The sequence below is a fragment of the Pleurodeles waltl genome, chromosome 6 (assembly GCF_031143425.1).
Source record: "Pleurodeles waltl isolate 20211129_DDA chromosome 6, aPleWal1.hap1.20221129, whole genome shotgun sequence".
Lineage (NCBI taxonomy): Eukaryota > Metazoa > Chordata > Amphibia > Caudata > Salamandridae > Pleurodeles > Pleurodeles waltl.
The window spans coordinates 657,651,624-657,664,151 of NC_090445.1; the positions used below are offsets into that span (position 1 = coordinate 657,651,624).

Below are 12,528 nucleotides of genomic sequence, written 5' to 3' on the forward strand. Positions count from 1 at the left end.
AGAGCTTTTAACCCATAAGGAGAGTTCCTCCGGATCAATAGCGGAGCCATCAATTCTGGCGGCCTCAGCCATGTGAAAGATACGGGTGAGGGGGCCAATGACGTCTAATAATTTGTCCTGACAAGAGGACCAGGCTTTATCCACCCCTTTCCTGGGATCCTTGCCAAACTTGGTGAAGAAAGTGAGGATGGGTTGGTCAATAGTAGGTGTAATGGATGCCTTATGCGCTAAAGAGGGACGAGGACACTCTGATTTGAGTTTGGAGCGAGTTTGTTTATCCAGTGGACAAAATAATTTGCCCGAAACATAATCCCCCACATGAGTGGCCGGGAACCATTCGGTTGAATTGGGGTGTAATATAAAAGAAGGGTCAAACATAGGCAGGCCTTCACAATCTAGAAGCGGAGTGGTATTGGATGCCTCAGAGGAAGATTTTTTTTTTTTTTGGGAACAGCCGCGGAGTCACAATCATCTTGGTCAGATGGATCAGCATCTGAATCTGCATCGGGTACCTCATATCAGTGTCCGGAATGGAGGTAATAATTAAAGGGAACATAATATTTTTTGTTTTCGCCTTGCGTTTCTGAGATGTAACCTCAGTGACTCTAAACTCCTTAGATGGAGCCTTTTGAGGAGCCGCGTCCTCTGCCATGGGTGAGGAAACCTCACAAACTTTTAGAACCGATTTTTGTGAACTTTTTTAAATGAGTGAAGGGCGCTGTCTGCACTCCCCTGTAGAATGGGCTGATAATGACTTATTAAACATTTTTAAAACTGAGGATTCCAAATTTTTTGACAAATTATTTATAGAATTATTAACAGCTTGCTGTACAGAATTTTGGATAAAGTCATTTATATCTTGTTTAATGGCAGAAACTTCCTCAGAGTCCACCTGAAGCGAAGTTGAACTGCCAGAATCCATGTTAATAGCAAAACCAGGAGTTTAAGGGTTAATAGTTAAGGGAAGGGAAGAAAAACGAACAGCTCCGCCCCAGGGCGTGCCCAAACACTGCCTACTGTTGAGTCACTCAGAAGAAGACGAGCGTCGGAAGAGAAAGGACATGTCCAGTAAGGAATGGCTGGAAAACGGCCTTAAAACTGCACAAACGCGGCAAAGTACGCGTTAATAAGCGCCTCTTGAGCAGTAGGAGCCACGGTTGTAACTCGTTCCTCACGCGTGGTCCAGAACAATGGCGCGACACGTGAGGAACGGTTAAAACCGTTTTGAGAAAGCCGTGCGCGCGCAGGGGAGCGCGAGCAAAGAACTAACAGTACGGCAACATGCCGACTAGGAGGCAAAAGTATAGTTAAAAAGGCAATAACATAGCGCAAGCAAAGCGCGATAATAAAACGAAATAACACTTTTAATTACAATGAAAACACTGTATTATCAGAGAAGTATGGGAAAAAACGACTTAACTGGCTGCGAGCAGCAAGAAAAGAGGGCTGTTCGCAGTCCAGTTACGCCATAATGGCCATTGGCTAATGTTAATGGACTACATCTTGTTTCCCATTGGCTGGTTTCTCTGCGCTCATGGGAATTGTAGTTTTTCTTCACTTGCTGCTGTTTTATTAAAGCAAGAAAAGAATGCATAATAGGAGCCTCCGGTCTTGTCATAAAATTGGGTTTTCTGATTCAAGTCTGCCTGTTCCTGAAAGCTGGGAAGCTGGTGATTTTAGCACAGCAAACCCTTTGTTGGTGCCATTTTCAGGGAAAAAACACAAGCCTTCTGCTGCAGCCCCTTTTTCCCATTTTTTGGAAAAACACAACATTTTCACTGTATTTTGGCTAATTTCTTGGCCTCCTTCAGGGGAACCCACAAAGTCTGGGTACCTCTAGAATCCCTAGGATGTTGGGGAAAAAAAAGGACGCAAATTTGGCTTGGCTAGCTTATGTGGACAAAAAGTTATGAGGGCCCAAAGCGCGAACTGCCCCAAATAGCCAAAAAAAGGCTCGGCACAGGAGGGGGAAATGGCCTGGCAGCGAAAGGGTTAAACGACAAGATGGTGAAGTGACACTTCAACAGGACGTGTCGCGTAGTTTACATTTTCTTGCCACATAATTGAGTTCACTTATTACGGAATAACAATGGCCCTGAGTACAAGATAACCGCGTCCCGATCCTACAGTCACGGACTCATCGCAAAAGATTTTGAAATAGTCTGCTTTCTCTGTTTGTGGCGATTGCGGCCTCTTTCATCTCTTTCCATTCTGCTGGGCTGTAGTTATAGTCCACTCTCTATGTTTATGCCTTTGTGCTCTGTTTTCTGGCTTAGCTGCTTCTTCGACGGAAGTTACGCTATGCGGCGGCCATCGCTTCCGATTTAGATCTTTCGCCGCTTCCGGACCTGCTGATCTGAGTCTGACAACAGCACCAAGCTTGGGGGAAGTCAGCGCCTCCCACAGGTAAGTGAGGGGGAGAAGATAGGGGTTGAAGAGGGGGCGCTAGAGGCACAAAAGGGACCCCGTGCTTCAGGGATAGAGGAGGCACAACACAGGTACAGCCGGCTGGGAAGGAAAGTGGTTTATCGAAAATGAGAGGAGGAGGGATTGCAGTAGTGACAGCAGAGTGTTTGTGTAGTTAATCGCAGTAGAGATGAACGAGAAACAACGAACGTACGAATGGGTTTTGCGCCGGAGGGGCAAGAATGAGTGAACGCTAGAGTTAGTGATGCTTGAAGTCTTAGCGCGCTTGTGTGTGTGTTATGCAAACGAGAAGCGGTGTTGAATGAGTTACAAAGATTAGTGGTGAATTTGATGCTGGAGAGGGTCGGTGCTGGAAATCATAAAGGCAGTAAGAGGGTGTGCTGATGGCAGAGGGGAGTGGTGGGCATAACGACACGAGCTGGATTGAGTGCTGAAAAGGAGAATATGATATTTTTGGGCAGAAGAGTTTTGTGACCAGAGAGAGACAAAGGAAGGTTCGGTTGCTTGAGTCTTGGTGGAGATAGTTGTGCTGAAGGTTTAGGAGAGAATGGAGTGTTATGATGGCGTAGAGGGTGCTGGAGGTACTGTTGAAGACCACACGTTGTCCTGGAGTTATCGGCCTTGGGTGTTTTAAGGGCGTTTGGAGAAGGTATGAAAAGGCTAAAGAAAGTGATCGTAGGAAAGGATTAAAATAGTTGGAGTGGCCAAAGGAGGAAGATGCGAGGCGCTTTGCTAACATTGTTAGAGTTTAGCGGGGTGTGCATAAAGGGGAGGTCTAGGGCTAGGTGAGATAGTGGAGGAGTTGGAGATGAATTGCTTTTTGACAGCTGAGGGAAATAATGATAGGGTTGGTGGAGGGTAATCATTGGAGTATGGCCGTGTATGCTAGAGTAGTGGAGGAAGCGTGTCCTGGAAGGACAGTGTTGAAGAGGAGTGTTCTATGCCTGGAGGAGGAAGATGTAACTGCTAGTCGGATTAAGCTAATGATGATGATGATAATGTAGAGTGTTTGCAAACTACAGGTAGGTGGGTGGTGTGTTGGAGATACAGTGGGCGGTAGGACGGTGCTGGAGAGAGAACAGTTTGGGATGCGTTTGCTGAAGGGAAAGGGATGGGGTTTAGAAGGGTGTGCTTGAGTGAATGTGTAAGGTGGAGAAGGAGGTGCTGGATTAAATATACAGGAGGTGATGTGTCATCAGAATCAAGATAATGGGTGATGGTGTTTGAGTGGCAGGGCAAAAAGCGAATGTGTACGAGTGGACCGGGAGGAGGCTGTGTTGAAAAGAGGATATTACTGGAGGTATGAGATGTAGGGTGCAAGAGGGACATGGTAAGGGCATGTTAGCAAGGAAGCAGATAGTGTGCTGCAGTTGGAGCCAAGGATGACACTGACTAGAGGATGAAGGCTACTAGTGTAGGATGTGAGAAGGCTAGAGAAGGGGCTAAATGAGGCTAAAAGCATTTGTGGTGTTAGGGGAGGCCTAGATGAGGACGTCTTGCTAGAGGAGGGTCCCCCACGAGGAGGGGCCAGCAGCTTCACAGTAAAACAACCCAATGAATAACGTGAAACAGACAAAGCCATAGAAGTAAAGCGTTGCCAAATTTATAGCAAAACAGGTGTTTCAAAAACAAAACTTTGAGTTATGTTAACCCTGCAAGTTTGATTAAGGGAAAGAAATGTGGAACTATGGGCTTGGAAAGGGATACGTCGCGTAAATAGGATGGTTGAAAGGCATGCGGAAACGTGAACTGTATGGTATTTGTGCATGTTTTGTGATGTGGCATACAACAACCCAAGAAGAGATCATTACGTTTTTATGATTAGCCGATTGCATTAAGCTGCCAGATTCAGATGAATGAAATCTGTGGTTCAGAGACCTAATAAAGGGGTAGTGATTTGATGGGTTCTGTGAGAAACTAGAGTGAAGATATTAGTGGAAGAAGTCTCTAAACAAGTGTTTTACAGGGACTAGAAGGAATCATGCTTTCTTTGTAGTGTGCAAAAAGGGGGAGGCAGGTAATTGGCAGATCAGAATTTGCTGCTAGGATTAGTGCTTAAGAGTGTACCTGGTAGGCTTTTGGGGAGTGCTGGGAGGACTAGCATACGTAGAAAACGGACTGCATGCTGACTGATTCTGGAAAGGTTAAGTGAAGGAAATAGGATAGTTATGTTCAGGAGAGATGAAAGTAACATTTATAGCTAGCTGGGATATTTTACAACTGTCTTCTGAGGTTGGTGAGAGAAAGTTGTTGACGTTATCTGCAGTTGAGATGTCTTAAAAAAGCTACATCTTCAGTCAAGTCTGAAAATCGAGGTGAAAGTGTATAAATCTGTGTGTGTGTGTGTAGATGTAGTGTCAGATCTTTGAAGCATACCAGAAGGAGGCTAGTCATCTGGTCTTCGAGCTCTTCTCGACTTTTAGTTTAGAGATGTAATTGCTTCAAGTGCTGCACTGGCCACTAGAGATCTCGACTTGAGTCTTCCAGATGAAGTGGGGTATAGGAATTCATTGCCTTCACGGTGATTTGTCTGATCTTAAATGAGATGTGTATGAGAAGAGAAAGCCAATGGAGTTCTCTTTTTTTTGATGGTGTTATATTTATTGATATATCTGTTACGGATAACCAGACCAATATCAAATACAGTTTTCCCAGAAATGCAGTAGTGGGTGTCTCGTGTTGATGCATTACATACGACAATGTCAATCATTTAGAGAAGGTAGAACACACTGTGGAGTAATATCTGCTTGGACAAGTCAAAGCTTCATCTGACCATGTGGATCATACTCTCCAAAGGGCCATGTGGGTTTGTGGAACTCCAGATAGCAAGGATTTGCCTACATCAAATGTAATGGTAACAATCGTGTAACAGGTGTTCTGAAGAATAATACAGGATGAAATGCCTTAAAGTTTTGAAGGAAGTGGTGTTGCTACCAAACTGGGTGTGCATCTTGAAGCTGACAGTGCTTTTGATGAGTGGGACATGTTTTGCTAGGGTTGGTGGGATCAAATGCTCCCAGGAGTACGGAATTAGAGAGGTGCTGCTGCTATCAGACACCTCATGGTTATTTAGAACATCTTGCACTTCAGCTAGTCTTCTGTCCCTCTCAGTTAGGAAACATAATCAGTTCAGTTTGAAGTAGACATTTGACATTGTGCTTGAATGGTGGCAAGGCAGTACTTTTTTGGCAGCCACTGTTGCTACAACAAATCCTCTTCAAGCAGAGTTGCAGGTCATCATCATATTTGTGAAACTTAACGTTCCTACTGCCCCAGGGTATTCCATGTAAAAGTTTGAGCTGCTAAGTTTAAGAAGTGCTAAACTGGTGTCTATTGGATAAGTAGAATGAAAAGCACTTTAGATCCATTCATAACACATTTGTTATGAAAGGATGTTGAGCAAGGCTTGATTGTTGACTGAGGAGAAGATAAGAAGACCTTGTTATCGTTGCTGTTTACTGTCTCTGCATTGAACCTTGGCCTGCTTCCTAACTGTTAGTTCTGAAGGGGGGCTTAAGTCTTGATTTGTTCATGAAGCTGAGTAGTGAGTGTCCTGTGTGATTTTTTTGCCCAGGGTAGGAAATGGGTGATTGGTGGTTGGCACTGTCATGTGGTCAAGTGCTGCTTTCTTTTACTGCTAGGCATTGGGGGTTGTGGAGAAGATATCTTGGAGAAAGTGGGCAATAATGATAGATTTTATTTTGCATACGGCACCAGTGACTGACTTCATTGTTGATAACGGGATGTTGATATTCTCATATGAAGTTACCTTTTATGGAGCAGAGAAATGTTGATAGGTTGTCAATGGGTATGGTGTTGAAGTGCAACCACTTTACATTGTTAAGAGTTATTATTTTGTGGGATGATGACTGCGTATTAAGTCACCTGGGTGATTCGCGACACCTAGTTCATGTCCTAAATATATATTGAGACCGATCTCCTCCCACCTAGAAATTGATGCTTAAAATATCCAGATCGGCGCTGACAATCACTTGGAAGGCCCTTCGAAAGTGTCAATAATCATCATTAACTTTCCTTAAGCATTATGGACAACTTGACAAACAAACATTGTGAGCAACTTGGACATCTTCTGTAGGGACTTGCACGGAGTCTAACTCTGCTTCTTAGTTTGTTCCATGTGAAGGACTCGTTACTAAAAGATGCTAGAATAGTCAAATCATAACTTTATGTGCTATCCCAATGAAATAATTGTATAATTATTTTGTATAACTTCTGTTTCAAATAGTACTTCTGTACTTAATACATGCCCTGCTGTCTTTTGGAATCTCCTTCTGTAGTTTGTTGTGGTATATTTCCATGTCTACACTTTAGCTTTTTTAATTATTTGTGTTTAAATAGGCTACACCCTTCTGATGCACACTTGGCATGCTCTATCTCCACCGTATCCAGTTGTCAGAAGTCAAATAGTCACCAATTTAGGTGTGAATGAGCTTTGTCTGCTCTTTCTGAACTTCCTGACTAATGCTTCTACAGGCTAATTTTGATCTGCGATTCAGAGGCAGGTCCTACCAGTGGCGGCTCCTCTGCTATGGCAGAGGAGCGTCACATATTCCTCCTCCGCCACCCCATCAACTGCTGCAAATCCTTTAACAATGAAAGGATAATAAACTAAGTTTCATTGTTAAAGGGGCGGGCATCGGGGGTGACGAGTAGTGAGGGAAGTGCACTGTGCACTCCCCTCAGAGCACATGTATGTTTGGCCAGCCGTCTAGGGCCGGCCAAACACACATGCGCGTTAGGCTCTCGTAAGCCTGGCGCTGTGTTGCCAGGCTGGAGAGAGCAGGCACAGGCTCCCAATGTGCCTAGGAGCGCCCTGACAGGGTGCTCCTAGCCAATCCCAATGCAGCGGTTTTAACATTTTTTTAAAAAGATATTTACAAACTTTTATTGATCTTCCCTCATCACCTCCCCCACCCCTGTGCACTGCAACTGCGTCCTACCATAGTACATTAGGGAGATATGTCCTTCTCCCTTAATGCACAAATAGGTTAGAGGATCCAATGGGTGGTTGAGAACCACAGATTCCATTCATCTGAATGTTAACACACATGACTTATAATAAGGCAATGGCAGTCTTGGGCGTAGTTTTAGCATTACCATCACAAAAAACAAAGATCTGTAAGTGCTGGTGAGACCGTCAGTTGGCAGCTTTTGTTTATCAACAGTTCCAGTTCACAGAGGCACCAGTGAGGTAAAATAATGCTACATCTTTTCATGCTCTTTACCTTTTTGCACCATGTGAACGTTAACGTTTTGTGGTAGTTATATACCAGTCTAATATGCTGCTGCCTAAATTGTTGGTGCAGTTTGACAGATATAGTTAGTTAAATCCTAGAATGCCTTTTTTGTGTCTCAATCGCAGTCGCAGCGCTGTCCTGTATAAACTACGTGGATAAGCAAGTGCAGATGTGCTTTGTGGAATGTCTGCTTTAGAAATGAGAATCAAAGTAAGCCTTTAGTAATCTCTGCTGTGCATGAAACATGGTTGCAGCCTTGTGATTAAATGTGTCGGCTTCAGCATACCATGTGCAATTTGTGGGAGCCACATTTGAATCTCCTCAGTCTTGCTAAGCTTTCATCATTTTGCGATAGGCACAATGAATGTTGTTTATAGCACCATGTAATGTCAAAGCTGTGGCTGCCAGCATGGTACAGATGCTAGTTTGTAAAATTGCAGCTATCTGGTTGCAGGTGGCCCGCAAGATCTTGATTGCCTTATTTGATAAATGACAGCCTTTCAGCTGCAGAAAGGACAACGAGATAAACCCTAGTGAAGGGACTCAATATGAAGCCGTCCTTCAAACCTTTTTAGATGTATTCCTCCTGCTCCATCGCTGCATTCTGTGAAATTATTTGTTAAGTGATGTGGATGGCTCTTGCTTCTCTCTCTGAATTTAGGCTGTGTGAATGTTCTGCAGCAGACAAAGAATGAACACCAGGGAACCTATTTAGATGACTACTTCCCTTGGGCTTCTCAGCTGAAAGCTGTCTTAGTGCTGAGGTTGGCCATTTGCTTAGACTTAGCCCTTTGCTGTGATAAGATCTACCTGAAGATCAATCAGGATTAAAGAGCCTCCTTGCTGGAGAGGTTTCATGTTACATGCTACAGCTGTTAGTGTGCCCAGTCTTGCACTAAATCAATTCTGTTGCAGCCCTGTAAGGTTCTGTATTAGTCTTTTACTGCGCACCAAACATTGCATTTCATCGCACGTTTGCATTTGGTGCCTGGTTCTTTGTCCAGTTCCTTCCTTAGCTGTACTTCATCTGTGTACATTGAGTGGATGATTGAGGTCTTTAGCTCTCAGACGTTTACAGCAAACCCTTATGCTGCCAAATTAAGGACGTAGATTGACCATCACGGGAAAGCCCATAAAGCTATCTCGATTAATTATTGAAATCCTTAGCTGAGATCTACCCATCTTAAGACTATGACGATCTGTTAAGCTCTCCTTCTCTACACACATTTTTCTCATGCAAGGCTTTCAAACCCAGTTTGGTTTGATGGAAAATGTTATCACTCTTCAAGGTGAAAATATTAAAGATGTGTTCCGTATCTAACCACAGGTGTACCCTACATTACACTATGTTTGCTGGTCATCCATGGCCCTGCAAAGATGACAAACACAAACTATATTCAAATTGCAGCCTGAAGACAGCGACGTGGTCTTGGGAAAGCAGAAGAAAAACTGAGACAGAAGTGAAAACAACTATGCTGCACTGTCTTTAGTGGCTCCCCTGTACCTTCTTATTACAGTCGATATCCTTTGCCAGGAACTTGGTTTTACAGTATGGCCACTGCATGCTCGCCCGTGGCTCATCCAGGAATATTCCTCATTATAAAACAGAAATGAATTTACAGTTCAGCAGTATTAGTGAATCAGTGGGAGCCATGAGGTGTTCAGTTCTGCAGCTCTCCTAAAGAAATGTTACTCCACAAGCGTTTTTGAGCTGCTGTTGTAAATCATGGAAAGACACTCGGTATGAATTCTTCCCCAAAGGGCTAGGTGCTCTTCTATTATTATTATTCCACAGTTTCTCCGAGCCATGATTTTATCGTTTAGCGTTGTATCTTTACTCACCACTGTGAAGAGAGCCAGTTACCCTTACAACTTCTGACCATCTTGCTTCGTAAATTGCTTGATTGTCGTGCCTTATGTCTGGTAGACCTTCCTATAGTATTGTGACTTTGGTTGAGTTTGTGGTTCCTCAGTCTTGCTGAAGGGTCCTTTGTGCTGCATTGAAAAATATATGTGAAGCTTTGCCATGTACAGTGCATACAGATGGGGCATTGTAATCTGTGCTGGCTAGGTGTTTGGAATTTACTTCCATGGATAAGGTTATATCTATAACCACTTTTAAATGTTGGCACACCAGGGATAGTACGCGCTATATAAATCCCTTTTCCTTGTTAGGAGTGGTTTGTTTTCTTTTAGAAAACAAAGGTCGCATCCAGGTTTCTGATGAGTATGCAGTTGCTTAATTACTTTGTGGTCTGCTTAACTCTAGCCGTTAAATTTACAGTCTGCTAACTGCAGGACGAGAACTCATCGGAGCCCTTTATTTATCTTGCGCTTGTATTTTTTCACGTAGAGGCTTCAGGCTGCTATTGATTGGGAACAATAATAACTTTTTTCCCAGCACGCAGTGGTGGTTGCCATGCAACCGCAATCAGATGAAAGTCATATTTGTAATTGACATACATTGTAACTGATAATAGAGTGCAGTAAGTCACAGACGCTATCCTTAGTATGAACTAACAACTTTTTTATTACTTTCGGAGGATTTTGTCATGTTTCGAGCAGGCTGGTGTGTTCTTTCTTCACACAGAAAGATTCAAGTTTTTCCTGTTCTTGTTTGTTGTCAAGTCAGCTCTTGTGTTGCAGGGAGGTGTCCTCTGCAGACATGACAGATGATCAGCGCTGCCTTTATTATTTTCTTTTTACTTTACCGTTCTAATTTCTTTGTAATAAAAATGAACATTAAACCTCCACCGCAGTAAAACCCATAGTTAATATACCCATAGGCATCTACTTTTTGTTCACTTTGATCTCTGAAATCCACTTTAAAACTGCGTAAAATTGAGTAGTGGTTTTTAACCTTTTGCCTGATGTGGACTGGAAGCCAGCTGCCCCCGACTGAGCTATTTCTATCATTTGAACCTCGAAAGAATACACAAACATACAGGAACGAGTATACATCAGACCAGTAGACAAATCATTAACTTTATTTAATTCACGAGCAAAATATTTGCAAACAAACATCGTAATTTTAATGGAAAGGTAGGAGCTTTTCAAAAGGTAGTTTTATTTCTAAAAGATGAAGCCATATGTTAGATTAAAGCACATCACTTAGACTTTTTTGCTCATAAAGTATGCCCTCTTTTTGTCAGAACATAGCCACTTTATTTGCGCTGTTCCCATGAATCAAAGTAAGGATAACAACTTAATTTTTTGCTTCCAATTTGCATATTCCTAAACCGTTTAGAGACCATTTTTAAATGTTTAGCTTGAAATGTAACTTTTTTTTGTATGTGTGTTATTGATCTAATAATATTTAATTTTCTTAGCAGTTGCAGACCCCCTGAGTAGGCGTTGCGGACCCTCAGGGGTCCACGACCATACAGGTTAAAAACCTCAGATACATAGTATTACATTCCATGCTTGAACTTACCACCCTGAGAGGCTCGAACTTACCATCCCTAGATGTCTGCCATTGGCTATTTAAGTTGCACCTTATGTTTTAACTTTATATAATAGCTGCAGACTGGCAACTCTTGGGTACTTCGCCCAGATCAGGATTTCGTTCTAGCATGGATTTTAGTAGGTTCTCTCCCTTCTGTAGAATGCAGAATAGGTACTCCCCTCCCATCCTTAGCTTACCTTATTCACAATTCATACTGGAAAATAGACCCAGATCTGCAAAACCTGCCATTTTACAACTTTCTATTGGTCCAACAACCAGCAGTCACTCAGACTTATAAAGTACGGCAGTGAGTAAACTGCAGAAAGCCTTAAACCTTCCCTCAAGATCAGAACCAAACAGCCCATGTTTCAACAAACTCCTTAGAGTAGAAGGTCATTGGAAGAAGGAATGACAGGTAAATGCGCATTTCTGGTTTCTAATTGCATTAATTCTTAATCCCTGTTGCTTTCAGATTTAAACAAAAATAATCACGAAGAGATATTAAGCATGATACAAAATGCCCAAAGCCTGAATGAAACATGACCAGACGTGATAGGTATACCCTCCTGCCTTCTCCAGTGCTCCTCATTGTGGAAAAGCATAATGTTTCCTTTCCCTTCCATTTACTCTTTCAAGGTTACACTGACATTTTCATGGCCGTACTGCTCTACAAGGCAAGCATACCAGTGCATGGAACCTTCGATCAAGGTTTTAAATTGACATTCGTAAATTGTTTACAAACTGTGCTGGTGTCATGCCGACAGTCCCTTTTCACTGTCTGCACACTCCAGATAGTCCTTCTTAGACTTCTGTTTCCGCTTATTGAGAAAATATTGTTGCTAAGCGCTGACAAATGTAACCTGTTGTGTCTGCCCGTACCACACAGCCTGACTTCTCTGCATTGTCCCATTTTGCCTGGAGCTAACTTTTGATAGTCTTACACAAGACCCACCCATCTCACTGCCAAGAGAGTAAAGCGTCCACCACATCACTGGGATGCGCATCACGGTTGAGCTTATCAGCTGACCACAAGCCTACCCAGACGCAATAGCCGCAGCTAAGTTGAACCTACCCACCGAGGTGCTAATGGGTCAGAAAAGATACCTGTGACACTCTTTGAGTAGTTTCTTGGTGGGGGAGGGTTATTTATCAGAGACACCCCACCTCTTCCTCTGACACCTTGCCCAAGTTTGTGCATTGTGTAAAGATGGCAGGTTTTGGTCTTCAACAGAGATTTGCTAAATCAATTTTCCCCAACTCAGCCTTAATTGACAGCAGACTTCATTCGGTGCTGCTCCATTAGTTTGGCAAATGTTGCGCAGTACTCCCGTGGTCATGCATAACATGGCTTTTGAAATGGAGCAATAAGGTTGCACAATCGGTGAGAGAGAAGGAAGG

At 43.1% G+C, this 12,528-nt stretch overlaps 1 protein-coding gene across 4 annotated transcripts in view; it reads left to right on the forward strand.

The window, feature by feature from the left end:
- The first annotated feature begins 2,250 nt into the window (after positions 1–2,250).
- The window catches only part of ADIPOR1 (adiponectin receptor 1), a 156,706-nt gene continuing 146,428 nt past the window's right edge, over positions 2,251–12,528 (forward strand). The window contains exon 1 of one of the 4 annotated variants that reach the window (XM_069239016.1): positions 2,251–2,406. The gene's annotated coding sequence lies outside the window, so the exon portion shown is untranslated. Of the gene's footprint in view, positions 2,407–2,479; positions 2,499–12,528 lie in introns of those variants that run through there. The other 3 variants (XM_069239018.1, XM_069239017.1, XM_069239020.1) reach the window with 3 other exon arrangements.